Source organism: Aquarana catesbeiana, linkage group LG06 (genome assembly GCF_042186555.1).
Source record: "Aquarana catesbeiana isolate 2022-GZ linkage group LG06, ASM4218655v1, whole genome shotgun sequence".
NCBI lineage: Eukaryota > Metazoa > Chordata > Amphibia > Anura > Ranidae > Aquarana > Aquarana catesbeiana.
Window position 1 is genome coordinate 25,294,782 of NC_133329.1, and position 8,290 is coordinate 25,303,071.

The window sequence follows — 8,290 nt, forward strand, 5'->3', positions numbered from 1 at the left end:
TCATTTTTATTGTTTCACTTTAAGCACTATTAAAATAACTGCTCCTGAAAAAATGATTGTTTTAAAACCTTTCTTTTTTGCATTGATCCATGTCCCCTGGGGCAGGACCCGGGTCCCCAAACACTTTTTATGACAATAACTTGCATATAAGCCTTTAAAATGATCACTTTTGATTTTTCATGTTTTTGTCCCATAGACTTTAATAGGGTTTGCATGATTGCTCAAACTTTTTGTCTGTTCGCATGTACTGGTGTGAACCGAACCGGGGGGGTGTATGGCTCATCCCTAAGGCTTGATTCCCACCTATGCATTTTTAGTGCTTTTTGCCTTTTGCAGATTTGCACTACAGAACATGTTCTATAGGAAACCATGCTAAATGGGCTGTAGTGCAAATCTGCAAAATGCAAAAAGCACTAAAAATGCATAGGTGGGAATCAAGCCTAAGGCTTGATTCCCACCTATGTATGTTGCTTTTGAGCGTTTCTGCAGTGTTTTTTGCGGTGCTTGCCGTGTTTTTCAACATGCGTTTTTGCCTCGTTTTGACGCGTTTTGCGTTTTTCATTTTGAGTTTTAGAAAGAACCAATTGGAAAACATCACTGCTTATATCACAGAATGTCAGGTGACATTAGTACTTCCTGCTTCCTCCCTAGTCTTGGTGTCTTTTGGTGCTTAGATTATCCTGGCTTCAATGTCCTATTTTCTAGCAGTAGCCACAGCTACTGCTGCAGTTTTGCTTGGAGAGGAAGCTGAAGAAGAAGAACAAAGGAGAAAACGTAGATTTTGGGTGCATCCAGTGATTGCCAATAGGGAGCAGAGAGGGCAATTCTGGGTAATTTACAACGATCTCCGAGCCTAGAGAAGAGAAGTTTATGGATTACACACGGATGTCTATTAAAAGGTGAGTTATTGATTCTGTACCATTATTGAGCCCTACTCTGGTTTAGAGTTAGGTTATGTTTAAAAGTCAGGTTAGGGTTAGGATTTAAAGTCGGGTTAGGGTTAGGATTTAAAGTCGGGTTAGGGTTAGGATTTAAAGTCGGGTTAGGGTTAGGATTTAAAGTAGGGTTAGGATTAGGGTTAGGATTTAAAGTAGGGTTAGGATTTAACCACTTAAGGACCGGACCATTATGCTGCTTAAGGACCAGAGGACTTTTTCCAATTTGGCACTGCGTCGCTTTAACTGCTAATTGCGCGGCCATGCAATGCTGTACCCAAACGAAATTTGCGTCCTTTTCTTCCCACAAATAGAGCTTTCTTTTGATGGCATTTGATCACCTCTGCCATTTTTATTTTTTGCGCTATACACGGAAAAAGACCGAAGATTTTGAAAAAAAAATGATATTTTCTACTTTTTTGTTCTAAAAAAAATCCAATAAACTCAATTTTAGTCATACATTTAGGCCAAAATGTATTTGGCCACATGTCTTTGGTAAAAAAAATGTCAATAAGTGTATATTTATATGCGCAAAAGTTATAGTGCCTACAAACTAGGGTACATTTTCTGGAATTTACACAGCCTTTAATTTATGACTGCCTATGTCATTTCTTGAGGTGCTAAAATGGCAGGGCAGTACAAAACCCCCACAAATGACCCCATTTTGGAAAGTAGACACCCCAAGGAAATTGCTGAGAGGCATGTTGAGCCCATTGAATATTCATTTTTTTTGTCCCAAGTGATTGAATAATGACAAAAAAAAAAAAATTACAAAAAGTTGTCACTAAATGATATATTGCTCACACAGGCCATGGGCATATGTGGAATTGCACCCCAAAATACATTTAGCTGCTTCTCCTGAGTATGGGGATACCACATGTGTGGGACTTTTTAGGAGCCTAGCCGCGTACGGGGCCCCGAAAACCAATCACCGCCTTCAGGATTTCTAAGGGTGTAAATTTTTGATTTCACTCTTCACTGCCTATCACAGTTTCGGAGGCCATGGAATGCCCAGGTGGCACAAACCCCCCCAAATGACCCCATTTTGGAAAGTACACACCCCAAGCTATTTGCTATGAGGCATGGTGAGTATTTTGCAGCTCTCATTTGTTTTTGAAAATGAAGAAAGACAAGAAAAAAATTTTTTTTTCTTTTTTCAATTTTCAAAACTTTGTGACAAAAAGTCAGGTCTGCAAAATACTCACTATACCTCTCAGCAAATAGCTTGGGGTGTCTACTTTCCAAAATGGGGTCATTTGGGGTTTTTTTTGCCACCTGGGCATTCCATGGCCTCTGAAACTGTGATAGGCAGTGAAGAGTGAAATCAAAAATTTACGCCCTTAGAAAGCCTGAAGGCGGTGCTTGGTTTTCAGGGTCCCGTGCGCGGCTAGGCTCACAAAAAGTCCCACACATGTGGTATCCCCATACTCAGGAGAAGCAACAGAATGTATTTTGGGGTGTAATTTCACATATTCCCATGGCATGTTTGAGCAATATATCATTTAGTGACAACTTTGTGCAAAAAAAAAAAAAAAAAATTGTCTCTTTCCCGCAACTTGTGTCACAATATAAAATATTCCATGGACTCGACATGCCTCTCAGCAAATAGCTTGGGGTGTCTACTTTCCAAAATGGGGTCATTTGGGGGGGGGTTGAACTGTCCTGGCATTTTATGCACAACATTTAGAAGCTTATGTCACACATCACCCACTCTTCTAACCACTTGAAGACAAAGCCCTTTCTGACATTTTTTTTTTGCAAGAAAATTACTTTGAACCCCCAAACATTATATATATATTTTAAAGCAAATGCCCTACAGAATAAAATGGTGGGTGTTTCATTTTTTTTTTCACACAGTATTTGCGCAGCGATTTTTCAAACGCATTTTTTGGGGAAAAAACACACTTTTTTAAATTTTAATGCACTAAAACACACTATATTGCCCAAATGTTTGATGAAATAAAAAAGATGATCTTAGGCCGAGTACATGGATACCAAACATGACATGCTTTAAAATTGCGCACAAACGTGCAGTGGCAACAAAATTAATACATTTTTAAAAGCCTTTAAAAGCCTTTACAGGTTACCACTTTAGATTTACAGAGGAGGTCTACTGCTAAAATTACTGCACTCGATCTGACCTTCGCGGTGATACCTCACATGCATGGTGCAATTGCTGTTTACATTTGACGCCAGACCGACGCTTGCGTTTGCCTTAGCGCGAGAGCAGGGGGGACAGGGGTGATTTTTTTTTTCTTTATTATTTTTTTGCTTTTTTATCTTATTTTTAAACTGTTCCTTTCATTTTTTTTTAAATCCTTTTTATTGTTATCTCAGGGAATGTAAATATCCCCTATGATAGCAATAGTTAGTGACAGGTACTCTTTTTTGAAAAAATTGGGGTCTATTAGACCCTAGATCTCTCCTCTGCCCTCAAAGCATCTGAGCACACCAAGATCGGTGTGATAAAATGATTTCCCAATTTCCCAATGGCGCTGTTTATATCCGGCGAAATCTAAGTCATGAAATGCTCGTAGCTTCCGGTTTCTTAGGCCATAGAGATGTTTGGAGCCACTCTGGTCTCTGATCAGCTCTATGGTCAGCTGGCTGAATCACCGGCTGCATTCTCAGGTTCCCTGTTGAGACAGGAGAGCCAGAGAAAGACAGGGAAGATGGTGGGTGGGGGGGCATTCCCTCCCACTGCTTATAAAAGCAGTCTAGAGGCTATTTAGCCACTAGGATTGCTTTTACATGAAAGCCGACCGCTGGCTGAAAAGAATGATACCAAGATGATACCTAAACCTGCAGGCATCATTCTGGTATAACCACTCAAAGTCGTGAATGGCGTACCTGAAGACAAAAAAATGGTTAACAATAAAACACAGTAAACGGTAAAGTATAAAAAATTGCATACCTGAAAAGCAAACATGATAAAACATAATAACAATAAAACATTGCAGAATAGAATACAGTAAAAAAGAGCAGAACAATAGAGAGAGAATAGAGAGAGAGAGAACAATAAAACGACAACTATTTTTTTTTATTTTATATTTTTGTTTGTGTTTTTTTTTTTACACTTTTTTTTGTAACTGTAACTTTTATAACTGTAACCGTTTCCAGGTTCGGGTCTCTCAAAATGCGATGGCAGTTTGGGAGACCCTGTGAAAGTGTGTCCTAGTCTGTGGAATGCTGTACCCTACGCTAATACTCAACTAGTGTATGGTAGCGTTCAAAACATTCACCAATGCAAAGACCAGGATTATCAGGACAGGAGAGACAATAATAGCGGGTGTCACGCCTATATCCGCGCTTTCTGCAGACACAACATCTTTTTTGGGGGGGTTCGTTGGGTAGGGGTACTCGGGAGGACATAAAGAAAATGCCTCTCATGCAGCCGACTGCATTTGGTTGGGGATGTGAATGGGGGAAGTACGGGCGCTGCAGAAGTGGTGGGTTCCCAATTAGGATTGGCGAATGCAGCAGGAAGGGCATTATGGGCACGACGGGCCTGTGTTTGTCTTTTTGCTGGCAGCGGGACTCTACTTGTGCTTGCCACCTCACCAGCTTGAACTGCACTTATGGGACTCGCCACGTCACCAAGTATTACTGCAGTGCTGGTTTGACTACGACCGGGGTATACTAGGTCGCTGGTGCTTGCCAGTTCACCAAAAAAACTGTTAGCGATCGCAGGGATCAGGCCTGACTCTGCGAACGCTGCAGTTATGCGTTTAGTGTTTTGTAAGTGACAGTGATCAATCGATACTGCACTTGGGTGGGCTGGGCTGGGCCGGGCGGAGGGGCAAAACGCAGGTGCTAGCAGGTATCTGGGCTGATCCCGCTAACACTGCGTTTTTGGGAACCCTAAACTGCTGGGGACACCAGTATAGATCTGATCGGATCAGATATTGATCCGTTCAGATACTATACCACTAAGGGAGGTGTACGGTGCGTGCGTGGGTGTTAGCGCTACTGGCACTAACCTGACGCTGCCTGGGGCTGGTGCTTGCCAGTTCACCAAAACGCTACCAAAAAAACTGTTAGCGATCGCAGGGATCAGGCCTGACTCTGTGAACGCTGCAGTTATGCGTTTAGTGTTTTGTAAGTGACAGTGATCGATCGATACTGCACTTGGGTGGGCTGGGCTGGGCCGGGCGGAGGGGCAAAACGCAGGTGCTAGCAGGTATCTGGGCTGATCCTGCTAACACTGCGTTTTTGGGAACCCTAAACTGCTGGGGACGCTAGTATAGATCTGATCGGATCAGATATTGATCCGTTCAGATTCTATACCACTAAGGGAGGCGTATGCTGCGTGCGTGTTAGCGGTACTGGCGCTAATCTGACGCTGCCTGGGGCGACGCATATCACCACCGGGCGATCAGGGGGCTAAACCTTTATTCGGTAATAAATGGCGGGTACCCTGACACTATAAAAAATAAACTAACTAACCAGCGTCACCCGTAACGGTTATACAGTGATAAGTGGTGAAAGGGTTAACTAGGGGGCAATCAAGGGGTTAAAACATTTATTAGGTAGTATATGGGGGTCCCTGTCGCTATAAAACGCTGACGGCGAACCTAAATATTTACGTCCCTAACTAGCGTCACCAGCGACACTAATACAGCGATCAGAAAAATGATCACTTAGCGACACTGGCGACAGGGGGTGATCAAGGGGTTAAAACTTTATTAGGGGGGTACCCTAGACCTAAAGGGGGCTAACCCTAACTGCCCTAACACAGTAACTGTCACAAACTGACACCATGCAGTAATCAGAAAAAAAAAAAAAACTGCTTGGTGTCAGTGTGACAGGGGGGGAGGGGTGATTGGGGGGTGGTCGGGGGGGGATCGAGGGGGATTGGGGGTGTTTTGTGTGCCTGGCATGTTCTACTGTGATGTGTGTGTGTTTTCACTCACATTACAGTCTTCTCTCCTTGGCGCCGGAACGGAAACTGCCGAGCCGAGGAGAGATGACATCATTTCCTTTGCTGCTGTTTACCATACAGCAGCATAGGAATGATTTCATTGGCTGGTGGCGATCGCGAGGGGGGGCACGAATGGATGGCCTCCCCCTCACCTCCGATCGCCGCTGGACAAAAGCCGACCGCCTCGGGCACGGGGGGGGTCCGATCACGGGTACGTGATTCTGCCTGCCCGTGCCATTCTGCCGACGTATATCGTCGTGAGGCGGTCGGCAAGTGGTTAAAGTAGGGTTAGGATTTAAAGTAGGGTTAGGATTAGGATTTAAAGTAGGGTTAGGGTTAGGATTTAAAGTAGGGTTAGGGTTAGGATTTAAAGTAGGGTTAGGGTTAGGATTTAAAGTCGGGTTAGGGTTAGGATTTAAAGTCGGGTTAGGGTTAGGATTTAAAGTCGGGTTAGGGTTAGGATTTACAGTCGGGTTAGGGTTAGGATTTAAAGTCGGGTTAGGGTTAGGATTTAAAGTAGGGTTAGGATTTACAGTCGGGTTAGGGTTAGGATTTAAAGCAGGGTTAGGATTTAAAGTCGGGTTAGGGTTAGGATTTAAGGTCGGGTTAGGGTTAGGATTTAAAGTAGGGTTAGGGTTAGGATTTAAAGTAGGGTTAGGGTTAGGATTTAAAGTCGGGTTAGGGTTAGGATTTACAGTCGGGTTAGGGTTAGGATTTAAAGTCGGGTTAGGGTTAGGATTTAAAGTAGGGTTAGGATTTACAGTCGGGTTAGGGTTAGGATTTAAAGCAGGGTTCGGATTTAAAGTCGGGTTAGGGTTAGGATTTAAGGTCGGGTTAGGGTTAGGATTAACCCAAACACAAATTTTATCCTTAACCCTAAACAAATTTTTAAAGTGAAATCTAATGTCTAAATAGGCTCAATGTAGGTGCTTGTATAAGTGACATTGTGCTTGTGGTTTTCTCAATGGCCTCTTTTGCCCACACAGTTTTGATGCTTTGTTTGGTTTACTCAGCAGCAAGCTGCAACGTCAGAACCCATCCTTCAGGGACTGCATTCCACCAGTTGAAAGGCTAATTATTAAATTGAGGTAATTTTGAACTTTTTGCTTTATACTTTAACCCACAAAGTGTTAATCAAATGAACAGGCACACAAAGTTGATATTTCAGCAAAATAATGTAATTATGATTTGAATTTAGATTTTTGACACAAACATATAATGTGTAGAATTGCTTCATTCTTTCAAAAACAAAATTGTTCAGATAACAAAATAACTAATGAAGTATTACGCTCATCCCTATTTAAATATACAAATGAGTTCAGTTAGGTTTCCACCATATGTTTTTTTAAGAAATAAACTAAAAACAGAACTAGGATTTATAATTATAAAGTATGATAAGTAAATGGGTCTTGGCATGCTTCAGGTTGCTGGGAGGACAAACAAGGAGCACTTTCTCCATAGTGCTGGTCCTGAGCAAGACTTGGGGCATTTGGGAAACGGTAAGGTGGCCCCCTATTGCCCACATCTGGTGCTCCAAAACCTGATCCTGGTGGGCCAAGTGCAGATGGTAGAAGAGATTGGTGGTGATCAAGCTGTCGAAGTGTTGGTCTAGATGGGTAATGATTTCCTGGTCTGTAACTTTGTTGCATAGCAATCTGGTAATATAAAGGGGGTTTGGGAAAGAAGCACAATTGGTTGTCTGCGTTGGCTGCAGTGGAACATTTCTGTCTGTCTGGAAAATGTTTTGGGGACTGAGGATATATGATTTGATGGTCTGCATCACAGAAATTTGCATATCCATTTTCATGGCATCGGGCACCTGGTCAAAATAGGGCACCAGGGTATTGGCAAATTGTTGGGAGAGAGACATTTGCCCGGTAAAATGATCTGACAGATCCTTTAATAAACTGTACATTTTCTCTGACTCTCTCATTTGCCCGTTTGGTGGCACCCCCCCCTCTTAGTTGTGCGCACTGGTGCAGCAGCCCCCCCTCCTCCTCTTCCTCTTCTCCAGCTATCTCAGCCATTTGCTGATTTGGAGATCCTGGGTTTGTAGGCTCCTGTGTTTGCGCTGATGAGTCTTCTTCTGCAGGTTCATCGACCCAGCAGGTGTCTGTGCTGCAAATCACAAAACAAAACAGACCATTGTTTTTAGGGGGTGCGGGTAATAATTGCACAGAAACACAGATTCATAATACTCTTTTTATAAAAATTACCTTCGCATCTCCAGAATGGGTCTCAAAAATTCAAGGTATTTGGCATACGAGTATGGTGTGAAGGACATTGCAGCCGAACCACTTCTCATACTCCGTTCCTTTTTTAAATTACTATTAAAGCTATCCTTGGTGCTACGCCATCTGGTTTGCAAAGCTTTTACTGCAAAACAATGAAAACATATTTTTGTTTTAATTTCAGATACCTGGCAACTGGACAC